General features: G+C 38.3%; 3 long non-coding RNA genes across 3 annotated transcripts; 2 read left to right on the top strand and 1 right to left on the bottom strand.

Annotated features, from left to right (window-relative positions):
- Positions 1–1,142: 1,142 nt before the first annotated feature.
- On the top strand, positions 1,143–13,271 carry LOC133267066 (uncharacterized). The gene is made up of 3 exons (XR_009742625.1): positions 1,143–1,425; positions 6,128–6,161; positions 12,439–13,271. It is a non-coding gene; the product is annotated as an uncharacterized LOC133267066 (long non-coding RNA).
- A 471-nt stretch (positions 13,272–13,742) lies between these two features.
- On the top strand, positions 13,743–17,591 carry LOC133266384 (uncharacterized). The gene is made up of 3 exons (XR_009742355.1): positions 13,743–14,008; positions 14,115–14,644; positions 17,420–17,591. It is a non-coding gene; the product is annotated as an uncharacterized LOC133266384 (long non-coding RNA).
- On the bottom strand, positions 14,591–15,667 carry LOC133266385 (uncharacterized). The gene is made up of 2 exons (XR_009742356.1): positions 15,534–15,667; positions 14,591–15,305 (listed from the first exon to the last, which is right to left on the bottom strand). It is a non-coding gene; the product is annotated as an uncharacterized LOC133266385 (long non-coding RNA).
- Positions 17,592–22,867: the final 5,276 nt, after the last annotated feature.

Genomic DNA, 22,867 nt, shown 5'->3' on the forward strand with positions numbered 1-22,867 from the left:
CTGAGGTACCGGCTGCCGCTGAGGTACCGGCTGCCGGGGAAGGCGGGAGCAGCGAGGGGTGTACGCGGCTGGAGAGCGGTGCACTGTGGTGGCCGGCCTCTCTGAGAAACCTCTGCAGAAGGCTTAAGGATATAAAGGAGTCCTCGTGATAAAAGGTGATCCAAAGCGTTTCTAGATGAAGCCGACTTAATTCACCCAACTAAAGCTTCCCTTGTGTCCCCAGTTGTTTGCTGAAAAGTACCGTATAAGCGAGAGCTGGCTTCATATTGGCATTGTTTTCTCATTGTATGCAGTGAACCAGTTTTGCAGGACGAACACTGACTGAAGAAGTTAAGCCAGAAGATCGTAAACTGGAATCTGAGAAAAAAAAAAAAATTTACTGTGAAGTGAGTGTGTTTCTTGGTAACTTTTCAGAATGCATGCTGAAGTGCAGGCCTGAGGTATTAATGTCCATGCTCTCAGACATACAGACCTAACTGTGTGCCAAACTTGAAAGTTGAGTCATTAATGTGGAGAATAATGTGGTTGATCCTGGAAGAGCTACTTGTCTTAGGATCTTGTGAATTCACTTCGTTCTTGAGCAGTCACAGGTGCGATATAATGGTCCTTAATTATAACCTTTCAAATCTCTGTGAAGTGTTTCTTGTGACTATAAAGGCTCATGTATCTATGAAGGCTACAGCTCTGGGTCAGAACATGTTAAATTTCTCAGTCATGTTTGGGCAGTGATTTTTTTTTCTGGTCCTCTAAATTTCTGGGACAATATCTCAAGAGAATAGACAATATTAACATATATTAGTCATTGCTTTTTTTTTAACTAAAGATAGTAAGAAATAATTGTAGATCTGTACTGTCTTCCATTAATTATTTTGGTGTATGTGTGTCTGTGGATTTTAATGAAATGCAAATGTCTTACTCTATTGTTTTTCTGGTCCCTTTTATGTAACAATGAACAGAGTTGCAGTTGCTCTAGGGCATAATTTTGTTTCTGTTCCTTTGTAGTCACTATATGATCACCACTTCATGTTGGCTTTCCAGCCTGGAGAAGTTTAGAAAACTAAGAATCTAGAAGGTGGTGGTAGGCGGGGAGGGGAGGGTGGGCTTTTAGATTTGTACCACCTGGTATGTTTAAATGTATTTAAGTACCATTTGGACAGGTTTGCACACTATTTCTTGTCACTTTAGTGGTATGCTATTTTCACACAAATTGTACTATTTTCACACAAATTGTACTGTTTCAGCAAAAGAAGACTTTGAGAATTATGCTGTAGAAACAGATGTCTTTCCAGTTCTTATAACTCGCTAACTACAGAGTATCTATAGCATAACTGAAGATTTTTCAATTTGTCTTTTGGGGTTTGTAAGGTTCCACGTAGGAGTTCTATAAGTCTTCAGTCACACTATGGTGGTGCAAAGCATAGAAAGGTAACCTTTTTCAATTAAAAAAATGTGTATGCAAATTTAATAATCTGTCATTCTTGTGAAGTTCAGTAATTGATTTCACACGGTTTCAAGTGCATATTTAATTTACTGGTAGATCTGTAACAGTAATTTGCTTGAAAGTTCCCAAGAAAAAGATGAGGTGGAAATCTCACAACTACGTAACTAACAACCATACCTAAAGGTAAACGTGTGTTAATTGTGAAATTAACACTTGAATTACATGGGAGTCATAGATGATGAAAGAATGCATACTTGTGGTTTTGGATACCATTAGTAAAAGTATTGTTCTGTTTCCCAGGTCTACATAAGTTGCCTGTACTAAAAACTAAAACTAGCTTACTTGTTACTTTGGTTGTAACATCAATTCAGATTTCTTGCAGGAGTTTACATATGCTTAGCTACCAAGTCATAAGGTTCTGTTTGTTTGTGCCTCATTAGCAAGTTCATGATTTACTACCTTGTTCTGTGCTTAAATTATTAGAGTTTTGTGAGGATGTATTTGGAAATGGGGCTTTTATAAATGTTGTTTGACTGAACTAGTGATTGGGTGATGATTATTTTCTTTTTTAAAATTCCACGTTCTCAGTCTGTAGAGACATACTCAGTTGTCTGTACTTTCCTTGTAATTAGTGTTACTGTCTGGTATTGTTGTGGAACTGAAGTGTCTGCTGTAATTGTAGAATGAAGGAATCACAGAATGGTTTGGATTGGAAGGGACCCTAAAGATCATCCAGTTCCAACTGCCCTGCCATGGGCTGGGCCGCTTTCCACTAGACCAGGTTGCTCAAAGCCCCATCTAGCTCTTACAGGGATGAATCATCCACAGCTTCTCTGGGCAACCTATTCCAGTGCCCCACCACCTTCACAGTACAAGATTTCTTTGGTATATCTAATCTAAATCTGCCCTCTTTCAGTTTAAAACAATTCCCCATTGTCCTACCACTACCTGCCCTTGTAAGAAATCCCTCTCCAGCTTTCTTGTAGGCTCCCTTTAGGTACTGGAAGGCTGCTATAGAGTCTCTCCAGAGCCTTCTTTTCTCCAGGCTGAACAAGCCCAACTCACTCAGCCTGTTGTGGAGACATAGGAGAGGTGCTCCAGCCTTCTGATCATCTTTGTGGCCCTCCTCTGGACTTGCTAGAACAAGAAGGTCTATGCTCTTCTTGTGATGGGGGCCCCAGAGCTGAATGGAACATGGAAGAGTAACTGTAATACTGTATTTCTCTCAGTTGTAGATGAGGGGCTTCCTTAATTTAAGACAGATTAATAGTATTTTGTTACCTGTTTGCTGATGTCTTTAATAGCATTGACTCCTATTTGAGTCAGTGGCTCCACTTTCTCCAAATACATTTCCCCTCCAGGATTCAGTCTCGTTCCCTGTTGATCCAGTAAAAATGTACAGTACTGTAGTATTTTTCATAGCCTGCCAAATGTTCTTGCCTGATGCAAGGAGTTCCTTTAGTTTTTGTGGTTGTTTCTTTTTGCTTCCTAGCTAACATTCATAGTAATCCAGTTATTATTGCTCTTTCTCCCTTTTAAAATGGCAAACCTAGTGATTGTTTCTTAGGAAATCTGCATTAATTTTCCTTCTGTTTCACTCTTGGAAATCAGTGGATGCTAGGCTACAACTGTCAAATCAGCTATCAGATTGTTACCACTTGCATTCTATGAGACATGAAACTTAAATATAGACATTCCCAAGTCTTTGCTTAATTCACAAGGTATTAGGTAGTATTTGAATTTTGTATGGTGTACCTCTTTAGAGTTCATGTAGTTTCTGTCGCTGGGAGTTGATTCTTTATTGTGCCAAGAGTTTGTATTTCTCATTTGCTTCAGTGTTTGGGGCTATGATGCTGTGTCCTTGAACTGGGGCTTGAGTAATAAGCAGAATACACATTTGTGTTTGGTTTTTTTTTTCTAGTGCTGATAATTCATGAGGCCAAACTCCTGTAAAAAGTACTGACGGGCAAATGATTGTGGGGTTTGGAGACCACAGTACAAAGCTGTGTATATCTTGTGCATTGAGTCCTTTACGACCTGTATAGTGGCATACTGGCAGGTTTTGTGGTTTTGTTACTGGATGGGTATTGTGGGTAGGAAATTGCTTAGACAAAGACATGTGCATATAGTTCCTAGTTCTGGAAACTGCAATTGGCTTGCATTATATCATTTGAGAAATAGTTGAATGTTGCTTTTAGCCATTATGGTAAAATGGTTGGAAAACAACATTTATTTAAAGTTTACTAATACTTTTCATTGAACCAAGTCTATAAGAGTAATGGGGAATACAATGCATGAAGGGTGGGTGGGTTTGGGTTTTGTTTTTTTTTTTTACAGCTGAAAATAAACCTAGGCCTTTGAGGGAGCAGTCCTCAGATAAAATACACCTGCTGTATATATACCTAGAATATGGTGGTATGCGACATATTTTATTCTGGTTTTGCAAATATGTGTTATCTTTATTGTTCAGTATGCTAGAGAGGAGATCTTGGAGTGGAAAATCTTTTTCCCATGTATTTTGAACAGTCCTTTGCAGGTATGGCACTAGGAGAAGAACATTGCCTCTTCTGTGAACTGTATTTGGAGCACAGATGAAGATTGTTCTGATTCTACCAAGGATTCAAGGTTCCTTGCCCTCCCTTCATATCTGGGAACAGACAGGGTGGAAATGCCTGCTGTGTTCAATAAGGAGAGAAGTCTATCCAAGACTCCAGAACCTCATTAGAAACAAGGAATGTTCAGATCTGTAAAGAGTGACTAGTTTTTGTCTTCGCTGTTCCAGTGTTCTCATTTCTGGTATACCTCTTGCCCCTGATTTCTCTGTATCAGAACCTGTGGTTGAAAATACCTGAGGTACAGGCAACTTTTCTGTCCTTTTCTATGGTGTTAAAAGCAGCCATGCTGGAAAAACATTTTAATTGGACATTTTTTGTGTTGATACTTCAATGTTAACATAGCTATGTTTTAGTCAGAGGAAAATTGCCTTACTGATCTATTGTTTGTGTTCGGTCTCAAGTAGTTTTCTGTTATGTTCTGCAGCTTATTTTCATGCCTCTTATCTCCAAAGAGGCTTAAACTGTAGAGCTTTTATTTTGCAAAAAACCCACTTTATTTACTTAGTATGAGCTTGAAGAATTGGAATAAGTAGTTTTTCTGTATATTGGCTCCTGACATCTAGCTGATATGATTTCAAGAGTGCTATGTTTAGGAACAACTGAATTATGTTTACATAATACTTAACTGCACATGAAACTTTTGTTTGGTAACGTGAACTTGAATTGTGTGGAAAACTAATTCATGCAGCAGTTCTTACAGATTACATTGTGTGTGGGAGGTTTGAACTCTAAAACCCAGCAGTTTCTGAGTTTTGGCTTCTCAAAGATAGCGACTTCGTTAAAAGTTACCCTGGCTTTTCATAGTCTTAGCTCAAAAGCAGCTGTTGCAACTTGCTTTACAACACACAACCCAGGACAGAGAATCGGTTTCTTACCTTTTGTGTGAGATTCTAAATTCCTATTATAGTTTCCTTTAGCCTCAGTTGTGGAACTTCACTTCTAATATTAACAGCAGTAATCAAAGTGCAGTCACAGTTGATTTGCTGACAGTGGTCAGAAAGAAATTCTTTGAGCAGCAGCTCAGTTGCTAATGTTTTCTACACGGAGAAGCTAGGTATTATCAGCTGTTTGTTGTAAAAACTCAGTAGAATTATGAGTAAAGTAATGACAAGGGAGACTGTGTCTGTATTCCAAGCTTATAAAATCTGGCTGAGCTTACAATCATCACCCACTGTCTCTGGTCATACTGGGGCTTAGGTAACTTCCTTTTTTATAACTGCCATGAAAGAACAGCAATTTGGCTTAACCACTTAGCAGGTGTGTCAGTCTTGCTTCCTACTGAATTGTCCCATTGATGTGCAGCATCTCTTCCATGCCACTGAATACTGAAAATAGAACACTGGACTCTATGGACTGCACTGGGCAGACAGCTACTTCAGTAGTAAAATGATCACACTCATTGTTTCATTCTTCTAAGTGGCAAGTTTGTGTTTTTTTTTTTTTTTGGTCAAAATGTTCTCAAAATTAGGATTGTTTTAGCTATATTCCGAAATGGAAATTTGAGTTCCTCTTTTTGTTATATTCTGCTAGAAGCAATTTGTTCTGGATTCAGCTGCTGAAAGCCACTTTTCCTGGTTTTCATGATATGTATGAACTTTCAGGATATTTAGCTAATCTTAAATTTTTGCCAAATCCACACAAAATGATGTGTGAGCTGCTTTTTCTTAGTTTGGTTTTGCTTTTGGGAGAGTTTTCTTTTTCTTTTGTTGTTGGAACTGCAACTTTTGAAAACTTAAGAACTGTAATCATGCAGAACTCAAGGTTTTGTCTGGAATCCTTGAGGTGTTACCTTTCAAGCCGCAGTCATCTCTTAAAACTTCGTTAATAATAGGGCTTTCTTGAAATCAACATTGTATTAACTATAAGTACACTTTTGTTAGTACTTCCAGCTTTTGCAGAGAATCATAAATACTCTTATTTTTTTTCTATTTGATAATGGAAACTTTGGCCTGTAATGTAATTAATCTGCAAAGGCTTCTCAGGAAATACAGGTCTTTACCTTCAAATGGTACAGCAAATGAATTTCTCTTTCTTATTTTATTTTGGGATGCCTTGCATCTTCATAATTAAGAAAGAGAAAGCCCTGAGACCCAAGACGGTCTATTGTAAAGTATAGCACTTTTTCTTTCCAGCCTCCTAGGATAGATATTGTTTGGGGATTTTAATGTTTGTTGCTTTTCTAGTAGTTTGGGTATTTGCATTTGCCAGATTTATGTGTCTATAACTATTTCTGTTTATAAGCTGAATGTTCTTCCAAGATTTCTGTCTAGTGAACTGCTGAGCAAAGAAATATTTTAGAGCACGAAACCTTAATTATGTCTGCCCACATCTAAATATTTGTCTAGATGGATAGTATTTTAGTTTCTTACCTTCCCAGACTAAACCTCTCCCACTTGTCTGTCAGCTTTATGCGCTCACTGCTGAGCTTCAGGCAGTATGCTAAGGAGCTAAATTGGCAGGTTAACACATTACTGTTGCAGATACAGCTGTACAAGTGCTGGAGTTGCCTAGCTGCACCACAGGAGTGTTCTGTCTCTTTTTATTGTAGTGGACTTAGAGTAGCAAAGATCTGTTTAAGGTAAACTCAGTTGTTGGGGTACAGAAACTGAGGATGTGAATCCAGACTGTCTTATATCAATGAAAGTAAGAATTGTGGTGAAAGGTTGGAAGTGTGGGAGTGACTAGCTCATAGTGGAAATGGAAATCTTGTAAAAGCACTGATGATGATGTACAAGACTTTTAAAGTACAGAAAGCAGGGAATATTGGTAGATATGGGAATATTGATAAAAACCACCGAGAAGATTGGAAGCCAAAATGTCAGTCATCATAAGAAATTAGGCTTTCACTTCTGCTTTATCTTCTTAGCCTGTTCTCCTAAGAAACAAGGCTTGCATTCTGGCTTTGTCATCTGTTCCCCCGTATCTTTTGACTGCCTCAGCCTTTTTGAATCAAGTTGATCAAGGGTTCCTGAGAACACGTGTCTGCACAGAGAAGAGTGGTGTCAATCCTCTACTGAGGGAAGCGCCAAGCTAACCACTTACGGGACCGTGGAAGAGAAAGATTTAGAAAAGTATTGGTCACAGTCAGTTTTCTAAGGGGCTTCATTAGCTGCTGTCATTGTTTGGTGTTGACAAGAGAATATCAGTGCCAAGACACAAAATCCAAGTGTGTGAACACTTATGAGACGTTTTGCCTCAGCAGACATGAGTATTGTGTGCAGATCTTTCCTTTTTAGAAATACTCATAACGAAGCTCCTTGACAGAATTTCCGCAGGAGTTTAGAAAATGCATGCATCTCCTGAAAATCCAATGGATTTGAACAGTGCAAAATTGTATTTATACCTCAACAACAGCAATAGATTTGTTTGGCTTGGGATAGTGGTTTTGGTTGAAGACAATTTCTAGAGATTTTGTATTTCTTCTCAGAAACTGTCATTAAAAGTAATACTCACTAGCTGAAGAGGTTCTTGCTAAGTCCATATAATCTTGTTTTGGAGGAGTGCATGGACAGAAAGTGAGACTCGTATAAGGTGTGCAGCAAGGCTAACAAAAAAAGTGGTGGAATACAGGAGCCTGTTGCAAAGACCTACATCTTTAGAAAACAGTACTGCTTGGTGTTCTACAAGCTCAGCATTCCATGGAGAATTTGGGTTACTAATGCATGCTCATTATAAACACTATATCTCTGGAAATGTCAGTTTGAAATCTTTCAACTGTGATGTGTCTTACAGAATGAAAAAAATCTAAAGTACCTGATTGTTACAGTGAAGAATCTAGATATGAAACTTTGGTAAACAAGTTAAAGCTAGCTTCTGGCAGAGACCCAGCATTGCAGGATAGTGCTGTGTGTCAGAAGCATTGCAACATTAGTGCTCTAATTAAGAAAGTTCTGTGCCTCAGTAATCATTTTGAAGCAATCGGCATTTTTTACTTCTAATATGAAATGGTCATTCATACTGTTGATGTCACCTTTATTCTACTTCATCCATATTGAATTCTGCTTCACTAAAGATCGAGATGTGGGGGGCCAATTTGCAAGCCTCTTTATTTATACAAAAGAGGCTGAAACTCTGCCTGATGAAGTTTGTTAGTATATCTTAGTTGTGGTGGTCTGGATTGTTTTTTACATGTAAAACAGCTTCCTGAGTAACTTCAAGGGTCGCAATTCAGGTTTCATTTTGGGAACTGCACTGCACGGTTATATATCCAATATATATGCAAAGCTCTCCTATGGGTATGTTACCAGCTATACAAATAGTTCTCCCTCTGGAGCCAGCATATCCAGGAAATTGTACCGTTGTACTGTCATTGAGATGCAAGAATAAATTTTCAATTTGCTCGGCCTTTGTTTTTTCATTTTAAATAGTTGATGATTTGTAGACTTACATAGTAAACATGAACAAAAATTGTACTTGATTTGTGGAGTCATGTGAAGCCTTGTGAATGAGCATGTAAACTATGGATATTAAATTAGGTGCACTATGTGAAGTATGAGTCTAGTTTTATATCAGGATATAAATTAATGAGACGCTCATATTCCAGTGAAATGTCACAGTCTGCTCACAGAGATGGAGTTCAAATAGCCAAGAACAAAAAAAGTGTGGATGTTGTCCAAATGAAGAATGAGTTTTCCTGGAAGTCACTTGGAACAAAACTTGACAAGTATCTGAAATGTATGCTGTCTGAAGAACAATTTGTACTTCAGAGTATGAGGTCTGACATGTTTAAAATGTTTTACACCAACATCTGTAATTTGTTCTTTGCTGCAGAAAAAAGGCCCTGTGTCAGTAGGCAGACCACCACCAATGCTGGTATCACTTGTAAACTGGAATTAGACAGATCATTTTGATTCTGAGTGCTTTCAAATGGGGTCTGCTATGTACAGTATCTTCTCTGAACTCATCCAAAGTAACTGTTCATAATCCAGAAGTGAGCGTGAGTAACCTAAATATTTAACTGTACAGTATTGTTAGCTTTGAAGTCAGTTAAGTCAGGAGGTGCATCTGTTTCCAGATGATTGTGTTTGAAGGAGTACCACTTTCTGTAAGAAAGACATCTGGATACCACTGTGAGTTTCCTTATGGCAAAACTATCAATAGTTATTTTTGTGGTAATGACAGAATTGAATATGCCTGCTCTCCAGCAGTTCAGAGGAGAGCAACTTAGTGGAAGATGTGAGAAGGGAAGATGTGGGAACGGAAGATGCTGAAGTTCTAAGATTTTACTAAGAGTTAAAGCTCAGTTAAGTATATAATTTTGTCATATAATTTTTTTGTACAGTGATATAATTGGACAGATAGACTTTTTCCAGCTCTATCTGAGGCAGTTGCACGTATGCATTCAGGATTAAGGAGTGGAAGAGACTCAGCATTGCTGCTTTTTCCTGGGACTGTTTGACCAAAGCAGGCAGAAGTTTTGAAAACTTCCTGCTTTGTGCAAGAGGCGTTAAATGATGGGAGAATGCCAATATAGATGTTAGGCACATGTTCCCTGGGCAACAGCAAAATCCAGTGGTTTACTGCTAAAGCAAAACAGCTCAGGTAGGAGGCGTAAGATGGAAATGAGCCCTGCTAAAGCCATTTATGGGCTGCCTATTGATGAAGTTAATTTGGCATAAAGAAGAGTGGCTGGTTTAATGGAAATTTTTTGTAAAGCCTGTGGAATTTTTATTGTGTTACAGGAAGATGCAGAGCTAGCTTACAGTACTTCAATAATACACACAGAAAGTGTAATAAGGGATGTTGCAGGTGTTTAATTGCTGGATCTAGCAACTTGCATCTACATTCTTCAACTTAAAACCTTCAAGTAGCATCATGAGTAAAAAAAGCTTCATTATAGTAATTCTGTAAAGCTTGGAGTCAAGGAATAGAATCGGATCTGAAGATAAGCTGCATTTATTTAACAGCACTGACTACAACTTCTCCCTCCAGTGAAAGCACATCTGTTGTGTGTTCTGTCTTGGATTGACCAAAGGCAAGCGGCATGTCAGCTTTATAATAAATATTTTAACATGTCCCTCCATGCTCAGCATCTGTCAAGCACTGATTAATATGCATAATGTATAGAACTACTGCTACATTTTCAAAGAAAAGAAACCTGGAAGTTCTTTTCTGAGTCACAGACTAGAAAAGAGGGATTTCATCCTAACGTTTAGTTTGTGCCTCCTAAGCAACTGTTTCTGAAGAGTAGTTACGCAGTTGTCACATGCTCAAAAGGTTTGACTAATCTTTGTAGCTGCTGTTCAGGTTATCTATAGTATTAGATCTCATCTTAGCCTGTGATTTACCAAGCTAAATAAGTTCAGCTCCCAAACCTTTTCTTCTTAAGTTATTTGCCCTGGACAGGTTGCCTTTGTGGTCCTTCTGCCATGTCCTGCTGTGTTTCTTCACATCCCACTTGAACCGGAGAAGGAGCTTCACAAGTCCCAAATAATGGAGGATTAGCTATTCTGATGTATACTGCGTGCAGTATCAACATAGGGTTTATGGGATACTGTACAGTATCAATATAGCCTCGTTTATGGGAGACTTGCCTTTGGCCAGTATTCAGCTTCTTGTTCATCATAATTCTGAGGTTCTTTTTGACAGTGCAGCTGCTCAATCAGGCAGATCCCAGCCTGTGCTCATGAGTGGGGTTATTTCAGCTGTGTAACCCTATGCTTCTTATTATGTTTCTTAAAGTTTCTTTAATCCTTAATGTTCCCTACTCTACTGAAACTGTTACATTGGTTGTATCCCCTAAATTTCTACTGTCTGTGAATTCCCCAAAGTTGTTCTATGCATCCTCAAACAGGTTACTGATGATGGTGCTATTTATTGTTCTGGGCCCTGGAATCAGTCTTTGGGTACTCTGCTGTTTACTGAACACCAAGAGGCTGGGCTATTGATTGTTGCCCTTTGAGTGTAGCAGTACAGCTGATTTTCAGCTCATGGGTCACTCTGATGGGCTTTAAGGGAAAATACTGTTGTATTTTGGTTTTGAAATGTTTTAGAAATATCTTGCGTTATTAATAGCATTACAAAGCCATGTGGCTAGTAAGCATGAATTAAATGTTAGCCTTGAAACCTGATGTTGCTGAAAAAGGTGTCTTCAAGATCATAGGTGCCTGGTTAAACTTTTGCAGGCAGCAATGATAATATTTGCTAAATGCTTTTTAAGGTTTTTTTGTTTGGTTTTTGTTTTGTTTGTTGGTTTTTATTTTTTGTTTTTTTTTGTTTTCTTTTTAAGATTGAAAATACCTTAAAACCCCAAACTTCTGCTTTTGGTAATGGTAGCAGCTACAACTTGATTTTTAGCTTTACCACTTTTGTACACCTCAACCGTATTAAGGCAGACTGCCTTGTGAACTGCTTCTGTTGCAATTCTCTGCAAACTGAATTTATTCCTAGAAGTAAACAGAAAACAGCATGCTAAAAATCTTATTTCACAGGTACTTATTCATGTTAGTATTTTGCCGTGTTGTCAGTTTGCAGGTGTTGGACCTGGAATCTAACTTGGTCTTCAGGCACTAACTGAACAACTCTGGAATTATATAATTTTTGAACTTGCAGAGTAACTGGAGATCTTCTTGCCACTAGGGACTTTGAAGCTTTTCACTGAAAAAGATGGATAATTTATCATAAGAACTCAGGTTTCCATGACTATGGAAAATGCCTTCATTTCAAAAATAGGAATTACATGGGCAAATATATGATTAAACATTCACTTTCTAGTAAATGAGTAATGGCGTGTCATCTTGTTTTAATATTGAATGCTGCAATTTAACAAAATACTGACTTCACTAAAGCACACTTGTGGTTTGTCTGTGTCAATGGATTTGAAGGAAGAGAGGAGCAAGGCAAAGGTGTTCCAAAGCAATGGAGTGGAAGAAGCTTTACAAAAGCATATCTAAAAATTCACTCCGAAGATCTGAGTGATTAAGAATGTATACAGAACCCTAAGGAAGATGCATTTTAATGAATTTTGAATTGTCTGTGGGGCTATGTGTGGGGCCCTAAATGCTTAGATCAGAAGTTTTCTGTCAGGTGGCTGTGACAGATCAACTGTCATGGACAATACTGAATAGTTAAAATAATATAACCAAGTAGTATGAAAAATGCTTAAAATAAAACTAAATATTGAATATTCTGTGCTTCTGTGATGTTTGTCTATTTGGTGTATTGTGTTGGTGGGGAAGAGAAGTGGAATTGAAGACTTTTTCTTACCTAGAGCAATAAAGTTACAGATGGAAAGTGTACCAAGATGGAATATTGCTACCAGTGTGCTTATATTAAACTGTAAAATGAAGATAACAGTTCAAATCTCTAACTTGTTTGGATGATCTACAAGGTATTTAATAAAAGTAAGTGAGAATTAGTCTGAGTGTCAAACTATTGTCCTAGGTCCTTCTGTTCCAGTCCGAACTTCAGTGAAGTATGAAGCACAGAGACCAGGTAAATGAATGTTGATAAGCTACTGTCCTTCTTTCAAGTGTAACTTTGAAACCAGTGGGTTTTGGTTTAAAGATGACCAAAGCAGGTGGCTGATTGTGGTTTTGGAAGAAGTAGTCCTAGTTACCAGACATTTGGACCATTGATTTTTCTTCTGTGCATTGGTTAATCTATGTGAGAAAGATCTTCAGAGAGTATGAAGTTACAAGTATTTTCACAGAACAACTTTCAAATTTGAGACACAGATTCTGTCTTCCTGATTATCTGATAACATCTAGTATCAATGAATCCAGCTGTTTGTTTTGGTTTTGTTGTATTTGTTTTGTTTTAGCTGGTGAAGTTTTCCCACAAAATTTTGTAGCATGCTTGTGTGTGCACATACAATACAGTGGAAGTTTGACAAAACAGAAGTGTACAAACCAAGAACAGTATGGGTTGTTTCTTACCAGGATGATACTAAAACAATATTTACTTTTATGTTAGGAAGCAGGAAGAATATGGCCATTACCTTGTGGAAACCTTAAACATTTTCTGTGTGGATCTTTCCATATTAAGTCCAGAAGACTGCATGCCTTTCACTGTCAGCTTGCAAACAGCCAGCTCACACCGAGAGCTACTGCACAGGCACACAAATGCACGAGAACTGCATAATACATTTAAGTATTGGTAAAAAAAATCTGTCTATGGAAATTATGTGGTACCAACTTGTTACATGTCAGTTCTGTTGCACTATGCTACTGCTGTGTCACCTCAGACAAAAATAAAACCCAAAACAACGGAGAATACAGTCTTGTTGAAAAGCTGAGTTCTGGTGGGAATGGGACACTGTTGCTGTGGCAGGAGATATTTTCTACACAATTAAATTGCAAGAGGTTTTTCATTTAAATTAATGCTGTGTTTTTTTTTTATTATTTTTGTGTAGCCCTGGTATTTGACATAATGGGAGCACAAGCATATTCCTAATGGAAGGAATATTTAAGAGCAAGCATGGAATTTCCTATCCTTCTGAAGTTTGTGTGTTTGTTGGGTTTTGGGTTGGATTTTTTTTTGGCATCCTAGGGAGAAAGACTACGATAACTGATCAATGCTTGTGGTATTTCTACTTGTTTGCTCTGATTTGGGGAAACTAGCAGTGTTTATGACACTTGTGAAATTCATCAGTCAGTTAAAGTACAGCTAAATGTAATTAGAAAGATGGATTATATTTCTGCACTTTTTTCAGATTAAAAATATGTGTTTTAACTCTTTTAGCTCTTTCATAATGGCTAACACTTGAATACGCTTACACTTGAGATTGTTTTGCAGATACATTGAGCTGAACCCCTCTGATGCTCCAAGTTGACCAGGTATACTTTAGAAATGTTTTAGGCAGTGCAATAACAAACTATTAAAACTCGGTGAGGAACAAGATACAGCCATGATTGAAACACTGCTAGTTCAGGCTCAGGAACATAATAGCTGGTTGTGCAGCTTCTGGGCTGGTCTGCCCAGAGTACAAAAGGCATTTGCTACATTGGGGGGTGTGTGTGTATATATAAATGTATGTATGTATATATATAATATTGGTATATATATAAAATAGTTATATATATATATATAAAAATATAATAAATATATATATATAAAAGATTGTGTTCTTTATTAGAGTTAAGACAATATAGTTCCTGAACTTCAGACTCCAAACAAGCAGTCTCAGTATTAGGGTTTTAGGGGAAGAAGGAGCTTGGTGGCTTGTGGTGCCTTTTTTTTTCCTTTTTTTTTTTTTAATGGGAACTGTCAAGGTCTGAGACATGCTCTGAATGTGAACATGGTATCTTTCCTCAGTAAATTGGATTATGTTAGAAGGTCTGTTTTGTTTATTTGGTTCTCTTCTTGAAGACGTTATTCCTTGCATGCAAAATTTTGATGGAAAACAGTTCAGAAACTTTTTGTGAGTGACTGAGGTCTTGCTTGCATGTTTCAGAGTGCAAATTAAGTTTGTCCCCTTGAGTCCCCATTAGAAACTCCTGTAAGATCATAGAAGCTATGTGCAAGCTGTCTAATATGTAATATCTCTTTATGTGTATATTTTTTACCTTGGTGAACAGAAGACTCACAAAGGACATAACCTGTCTGAAGGATTTTATCAATGATCCCAAAAGAGAAGAACCTCTAGTTGGTATGTTTTTTGTTTTCAAAATGGTATGTCTTTGAATTTGTGACCAAACAGCTTTTGTTTTTAAATATAAGGTGGAATTTTAGATATTGCTTTGTTTTCTGTAAATGTATTGAATAATTTACAGGATAACTCTTACACCTTTGAAAGTTTAACTTATTACAATGGGTACTATAAAGGCCACCTCTTTTATGCACCTTAATTGTTAACTAAAGTAGCCATCCCAGTCAAGAGGCTTTTCGCAGATTACGGAATAATTGAGGTTGGAAGGGACCTTTGGAGGTCATCTTGTCTAAACACTCTGCAAGGTCACTCACAGTTGGCTGCTCATGGCCATGTCCAGGTGGCTTTTGAATATATCCAAGGTGGGAGACTCCACGACCTCTCGGGGGAAACCTGGGTCAGTGCTTAGCCACCCTCACAGTCAAAGATGTTTTGTGATATTCAAACACCATGTCCTGTGTTTGAGTTTGCGCCCATTGCCTCTTGTGTTCTGTCACTGGACACCACTGAAAAGAGCTTGGCTCCCTCTTCCCATCTGAGCTTTTTCTCCTCCAGGCTAAACTGTCCCAGCCCTCTCAGCCTCTCCTCATACGAGAGATACTCCAGAGACTTCATGATCTTCATGACCCTTTGTATGTCCATGTCTCTTGTACTAGAAAGGCTAGAACTGGACAAAGCACCCCAGGCATGTCCCTATTGCTGCTGAGTGGAGAGGGTAGATCGTCTCCTTTAGCCTGCTGGCAGCACTCCACCTCATGCAGCCTGGGATACCATTGGGCTTCTTGGACACAAAGGCCCACTGCTGGTTTATCAGCAACTTGGTGTTGACCCAGGTCTGTTTCTGCCAAGCTGCTTCCCAGCTGATCAGCCCCCACGGTGTACTGGTTACCTGGGCTTGTTTTTTCCCACATGCAGGAATTTACATTTCCCCCTGTTGAACTGCATGAGGTTCCTGTCAGCCCATTTCTCCAGCCTGTGGAAGTCCATCTGGATGGCAGCACAACCCTCTGGTATGTTGGCCGTCCCTCCTGGGGGATGTTGGCCTGTGACATCAGCAGATGTTCTGAGGGTATATGCTACCTGATCATCAGACCATTAATGAGGATTTCAAACATGAGTAGACCCACTAGTATGCCACTAGCTGCCGGTCCAACTAGACTCTGTTCCACTGGTGACTGGTCATCTGGTGATTCTTTTGTGTTTTATTTTGGTGGGATATACAGGTGTTTCTGTTCAATGAGCTATTTTTCTTCACTGTCTTTGGGAATACTAAAAGTAATGAGATGGATCTTAAGGGTTTTTTGGTCTATCTAATGTGTGCTCGTGGCCTAGGGAAATATGTTCCCTGATAAAGAGCTAAATAGCAAACTTCCTAGTATTAGTAGAGAATTTGTCTGTTTAATGAATTGTTGTGCTGTTAGTCTACATACAGTATTGGTGTTAAAAAACATAGTTTATTGTAAGTATTTTTTAATAGAAAAAGGTAAATAGAAAAGTTTTACATAGTATACTCAGTCATTTGGTGATAGTTTATTTTCAGAGTTGCGTTTTATCAGCTATAATATTGTAGTGGGCCTGCGATGGAGTTCAGTTTTTTCATAGCAGCCTGTACGTTTTGGATTTGTGACTGAAACTGTTGACAGCGCACTAGTGTTTTGGCTGTTGCTGAGCAGTGCGCAGTGTCAAGACTCTCTTTTTCATTCTGCCTTCCCATCCCTTGCCCCTTGAGTAGTATAGGGGTGGGCAGGACCCCAGGAGGGAGCACAGCCAGGACAGTTGAACCAAGCTGGCCAAAAGGATGTTCTGTACTGCATAATGTCATGCTCAGCAATCACAAATGAGATAAAGGAAAAGGGTGGTGGTGGTGGTTTAGCTTCCAAGGTGGCTGTTCAGAGACAGAGTGGGTGTTGGTCTGCTTGTGGGGACTTGAATGACTAGCTTTCAAATTCCCTTTCCTCCTTCTGTTACCTATTAAACCCTCTTTATCTTAAGCCATGAATTCTCGCTTTTGGTCATCATTTCTCCCCATCCTGCTGAGGGGTGTGGATGTGAGTGAGCAAGCAGCTGGGTGGTGCTTGGTTGCTGCCTGGGGTCAACCCGTCACAAAAACACAGTGGAAAATATGATAATAGGGAACAGCTGCAGGTTTTTCCTATTAGTTTTAAGCTGCTTTTAAACTTGATGCATTTAAGCTGTTCAGAGTAAAACTTCTCATGCTAGGTATACATAGTTATATATAAACCTTGGAGATTTCTGAATACTTCTATGGCATAGTCTTTCAGTCATTTCTAGGAAAAATGAAGAAAAATCCCATTTTTCCTGTAATTCTTTAAAGTTTATGGAAGATTTTTAGATTATAGAAGGTTCGGTTTTGCCTTTCCTGCATGTGCTTTGTGCTTGGACGCTGTCCAATTATGTTTGACTAAGTACTGTAAATGCAGTTTTTTTAATCTAGGTATTTGCATGGCATTTTCTATTCCAATTTTCTTTTTTTCTCTTCCTGACTGTATGGAATGTAAGGCACTTTCTTAGTTTCTTGAAAACATCCCAGGCAGAAAAAAATTATGTGAAATACTTTATTTTGGTGGGCTTGCAAATCTGTCATAAACCATATTTTTCCTGAATAAAGCATTGTAAAGAGACAACTGATATGGGTAGTAGTTCTGAAGAAGTGTTGAAATTCTGTAAATAGAATACTTTTATTTGTTCCTTTTGGCTTTTAATGGGCAATATTGAATACATTTGTTTATAGTAATCTGTGTACATCTTTTACAGGTTTAGAACATGTGGTTGAAATCAGATTTGAAGGAAGAAAAGAGCCACATTATAAGTGCAAGCTGTGTGGGTTTAATATGGAGATGGCACCTATGATAGAACACCTTAGTGGATATAAACACAGAAGAGCATACATCATGAGTAATTTTGATGCGTTTTGATAACAATTTCTTTATAAGAAGGCAGTGTGCGCTTGTAGCCCAGAAAGCCAACTGGGCTGCATCGAAAGTAGTGTGACCAGCAGGTTGAAGGAGGTGATCCTGCCCCTTTACTCTGCTCTTGTGAGACCTCACCTGGAGTATTGTGTGCAGTTCTGGTGTCCTCAACATAAAAAGGACATGGAGCTGGTGGAACAAGTCCAGAGAAGGGCCACGAGGATGATCAGGGGACTGGAGCACCTCCCATATGAAGACAGGCTGAGGAAGTTGGGGCTGTTCAGCCTGGAGAAGAGAAGGCTGCGTGGAGACCTCATAGCAGCCTTCCAGTATCTGATGGGGACCTATAGGGATGCTGGGGATGGACTATTCAGTAGGGACTGTAGTGATAGGACAAGGGGTAAAGGGTTAAAACTTAAACAGGGGAAGTTTAGATTGGATATAAGGAGGAAATTCTTTCCTGTTAGGGTGGTGAGGCACTGGAATGGGTTGCCCAGGGAGGTTGTGAATGCTCCATCCCTGGCAGTGTTCAAGGCCAGGTTGGACGAGGCCTTGGGTGATTATGGTTTAGTGTGAGGTGTCCCTGCCCATGGCAGGGGGGTTGGAACTAGATGATCTTAAGGTCCTTTCCAACCCTAACTCTTCTATGATTCTATGATGCTCCCCTTTCTTTTCCTTTTTTATTTCTTTTTTTTTTTTTCCTGTAAATATTTACATCAAGTTTGAACCCCTATGTGATAAATTTCTAGTACCTGTATGGTTGACTCTTTGTGGGCTGGACCAACTCAAATAGCTTTGAAGTTGTGAGCTGTTGAGGAAGTGCAATCCCAAGGTGTGTGTCTGTATCTGCTCAAAGTCTATTCCTAAGTGTTTTGATTGCCTTCAGGATCAGGTTCCTAGAACAGTTTGGTTCTTCCATATTCCTCAGCATGTCCATCGCATTTTGGACATGGTGGAGAGCACGCTGCCTTTTGGTAGCAAGCCTTGCATGATATCCACTTTTTGTTTTGAACACTAATTAAGCAACTTTAATATTAAAATGTAATTAGTTATGTTACAGAGAAGAAACTAGTTCATAATATTCAAAATGTTGTTTATGAGCCTTTTAGAAGCTTGTCCAAAAGGTGAAATGTGCCAGTTATTTAATATAGCAATGAATTTTGGTATTGACCATTTCAACTGGGTTTTGTCGACAGTCTGAAGAATTTCCAGATAAAATGAAGAGAAAGACAGCAGATGTAAAAGAATGCAAAGTCTAATTTCTCAGACGGATAGCAGGAGAGCTGGAGAAATCTGAAGGATTAAAAATGTATAAGGTAATTGCAAGTAAATGTACAGTATCTGGTAGTGTATCTTTTATCAGTGCATTTATGTTTGACCTAGTAAAGTTTAAAAGTACTGCTGGCAAAGCTTGTTAGATTTGTGTTTCTAGGAAGTATAGTATTAAATTGAGTTGAGGCTTAACTTAAAGTTGCCCCAAAAATATATTTGGAAAAGAATAGTATTATTGAAATTCATCAGAAAAAATGAAGCTGTTTACTTGTAAGATGTAAGGGTTTTTTACATAGGAAATGTTCAGTCTGAGTTCAGAAATTTTATTGCTTTACATCAATGATTTCTAATTTTTACAAGTTGCATTCTCTTCAGTGTAAGCAAATTTTTGCTCAAATTTCATTGATATTTACAAGATTATGTATCTGTAAAATGCGCTACATTATGCGGGGATAAATAGAAGTACTAAAGGTAGTATCAGTAGAGACTGTTACGAAATTTTAATCAGAAAATCTAATATGAAACTATTCCTATTCCTAGATTGAAGGTTGTGCAAGACCAAGTACCCCACATAAGTCTATGAATTACTTGAATATAATTGATTTGATATAATTGATATTTGGCCTAATTTGAATTAGTAGTTGAACTCAAAAGGTTTGGCTCATCTAAAACGTTCAACCTGTAATAGAACAGTAATATGTTGGAAACCCTATGATGTTGCTAATAATTCTGATTTATTTTCTAGCCCCATCAAAGAAGAAAGCAAGGTGAGAATACTGTCCTACAGGAGAATCGGAAGAGATTTTTGGGGGTTTTGAACTCTCTTATTAAATCCGTTTTCTGTAACAAGCATTGTCACATACGAGGAGAAGATTTTGTATTGTCTTTTCACTCTACTTACTCCTCTTGTGTAAGTTGTTCCTTTGTGCCTGAGGAAATGGTAGCTGTGGCTTTTGAAATATTGCACTGATTACACATGATGTACTCATACACAAGTAATTGCAATTCAAATTTCAGGCTGTTACCTGTTTAGTTGGAATAACGTTGGCTGAGTAAGTGGTATGAAGGGCTCATATAGGAAGTAAAAAAACCACCTTTTTTACTCATGTCCTTTAGCTGATCTGTAAAGAAGTTGGTCAGTATTACTGAATTCTTTGAGTCAGTTGGAATAAGGAACTTTATGAAATAGTATTTTAAATATGCCACAGAGGAAAGGTAGCCTGTATTGGTAAGTGATGTAAATTTGGAAATTGAATTATTTAGATACTATAGGTAAACCTAACTTCTTAGAAATCTTTAGAATGTATCTTAATATTGTCATTTCTTTCTTTTTAAGGTGGGAAGATGATTATAAGCGTGAGGTATGTACAGATAGTAATTATATGGATGTCTTTTACATTGTAGCAGTTTCCCTATGCTTCCTTTTCATTTTTCTGAAGAAATTTTACTCTTTGGCTTCTTTTTATTAATCTAATTAAAGAAGCAAAACAATTGACTTAATGACCAGAGTTTTGTGTTCATCACAGCAAGGGGGGAGGGAATACTGTACGTCCACCTTAGCTCTCATAATTCCTGTTCAAAGTCGCTATGTTGGACCCAGTGTATGCATACCAGGCCTCCCAGCCTGTGCTCTGCAGCCTCTGCTTCTTTGTTTTGCTCCTCATCAGATCAAAGGTATTCTATCTGTACCGAAGGTTTGGTTTAAATCTGTAGGTGTATTTTTACAATCCTTTCTAACTCAAAGGGGAAACTCAAAATGATTTCTCAAGTATCCATCCTGAATAGCACTGGGCATGAACACTGAAAACTGCCTTATTTTCACCTTAGTGGCAGAGGTGATTTTGTAATCTGTCGTATTTTAGAATCGTAGAATCATAGAATAGTTAGGGTGGAAAGGACCTTAAGATCATCTAGTTCCAACCCCCTGCCATGGGCAGGGACACCTCACATTAAACCATGCCACCCAAGGCTCTGTGCAATCTGGCCTTGGACACCGCCAGGGTTGGAGCATTCACAGCTTCCCTTGGCAACCCATTCCAGTGCCTCACCACTCTTACAGTAAAGAACTTCTTCCTTATATCCAATCTAAACTTGCCCTGTTTAAGTTTTAACCCTTTGATTCCTTGTCCTGCTGTGTGCTGCCTCTCCCCACTGTCAAATGTGGTGATGTCTGTTTTGGTGATGTCTTGCTCTTTAGTCCTCAGGCTGGTCAGGTGCTATGCTAGAAGCAGCCGGGCACTTGCCTAAACACGAGGTTTGACCTGAGGGAGAAAGGCCTGGGAAAGATAGCTCTTGTAGTTATTATTGTAGTATAGTAATAGTATAGTGTTTATAATGGTATAGTGTCTTGTATAGTATACAAGATAGTATCTGGTAGCTTAGGTATGAAATGTGTTCTTCCTGGTATTAAAAGTAATGCAGTTACACTTTTGTAATAGCTACTACCCAATTGCTTTTGGGGCTCTAATGTGATCTGCTTATGTCTGTGACCTAAAATTACTATCTTTTTTTTGTGTTGACTTTTTTAATTGGATGAAAGATTAAAAAGTCTTGTTTTGTTCAAAATGATCAAACAAATACTGTAGTATTTATTCAGTCTTTTAATTTTATTTCCCTATTCTACAATCCCGCAGAATGATCCTGTTTGGAAACAGAAAGCTCTCAAGTTCTTGGTAAGTATGTAAAATAATTGTGATAGGAGTCATGCAGTTTCACCAGTATGATGCAATGAATATTGTGAAGGAGCCTCTGATTTACTGGTTAAACTCATTTGACCACAACATTAATTTCTTAAGTTCTGTTTTAATGGGCTTTGCTCTTTGAGAAGCTAGTGCAGCTGTAACGTAATGTCAGCTCAGAACAACTTGTTGGATTAAGTGTGAGTTCTCTACCTGTTCTCTGGATTTTTTCTACCATTGCTGAGGAGCCACCCGGCTGAGCAGTGTTAGCAGCACTATTGCTCAAGTGCTGTTGGCTGCCCGTATCTAATGGGAGTGTTAACACTGAATGAGAGGAGCCAATCTGGTCTGTCTGCCTGTGGTGCTGTGGGTAGTGCTGTTGCTGCAGAACCAGACAGCCAAGTGAAACTGGGTGATGCTAGAGCTGCTGCTGTTGGAGTGGAGAAGTTTTATCAGTTCCCTTGTTGTTAGCAGTGGCATAGCAAACCTCTGTTTGTCTTTTAGGTTTATGTTGTGAAAATATCTGGCCATTTATAGTCACCATTTTACCCCATGAAAGTCATGTTCTGTACCTAAGGCAATTACAAAACTTCATTGGAGTCTGATTTATGTTTATACACTGAAATCACAAGTAGAAAATTTGAGATGTGTGCTTCAATTATTTTAAGCTTCATTACTAGTGACTTTAGGAAGAGGTAAAGAAAAGCAAGTCTGGGCATAATCAGTAAACTACCAAAAAGGCTTGGTAAACAGTGAATTGATCAGTTATTCCTTACAGCAGGCTGCCTGTATTCTTTTTACTTACTGTTACTGTTTATAACTTCATTTACTTACTAATCAGTCTCAAAAACAGATGTTGGTGATTGTTCTGCACTTCATAGAATTATCTCAATATTTTTTGGCATCTCTTATTCCCAAAACTACACATGGGAAAATAATAATGGAAACTTTCATATTTTTGTTACTAAAATGGGGGAATCAAAGGGATTTGGTGGTGCTGAAGCTTACTTTTTATTCATTTTTCTACACAGACCATGTAAATTTATGACTTGTGCCCTTCTCCATCTGCAGTGAAATGTTTGTGATTGACAGTAGGCGTGTGACACAGACTTCCAGGCTTATGTTTTTCCTTTTATCAGGCCGTAATTATGTTCACAGTTTTTTTTAAGTGTGTATATGTATATTATATATGTCTTAAATATCAATTACTTGTATAAATTTGGTTATACCAAAATCAAAGTACAATTTTTATGTATTTGTGTAAGTTACCCTTCAGCATTCTAGTGACCAATTCTGTGTTTTTCAACAGGAGACTTTTCGCATCACCTCAAGTTCAGAAGCAA

Source organism: Pezoporus flaviventris, unplaced genomic scaffold (assembly GCF_033815535.1).
Source record: "Pezoporus flaviventris isolate CSIRO_AGI_PZ_B2104156 unplaced genomic scaffold, CSIRO_AGI_Pfla_v1 ptg000007l, whole genome shotgun sequence".
NCBI classification, from domain to species: Eukaryota; Metazoa; Chordata; class Aves; order Psittaciformes; family Psittacidae; genus Pezoporus; species Pezoporus flaviventris.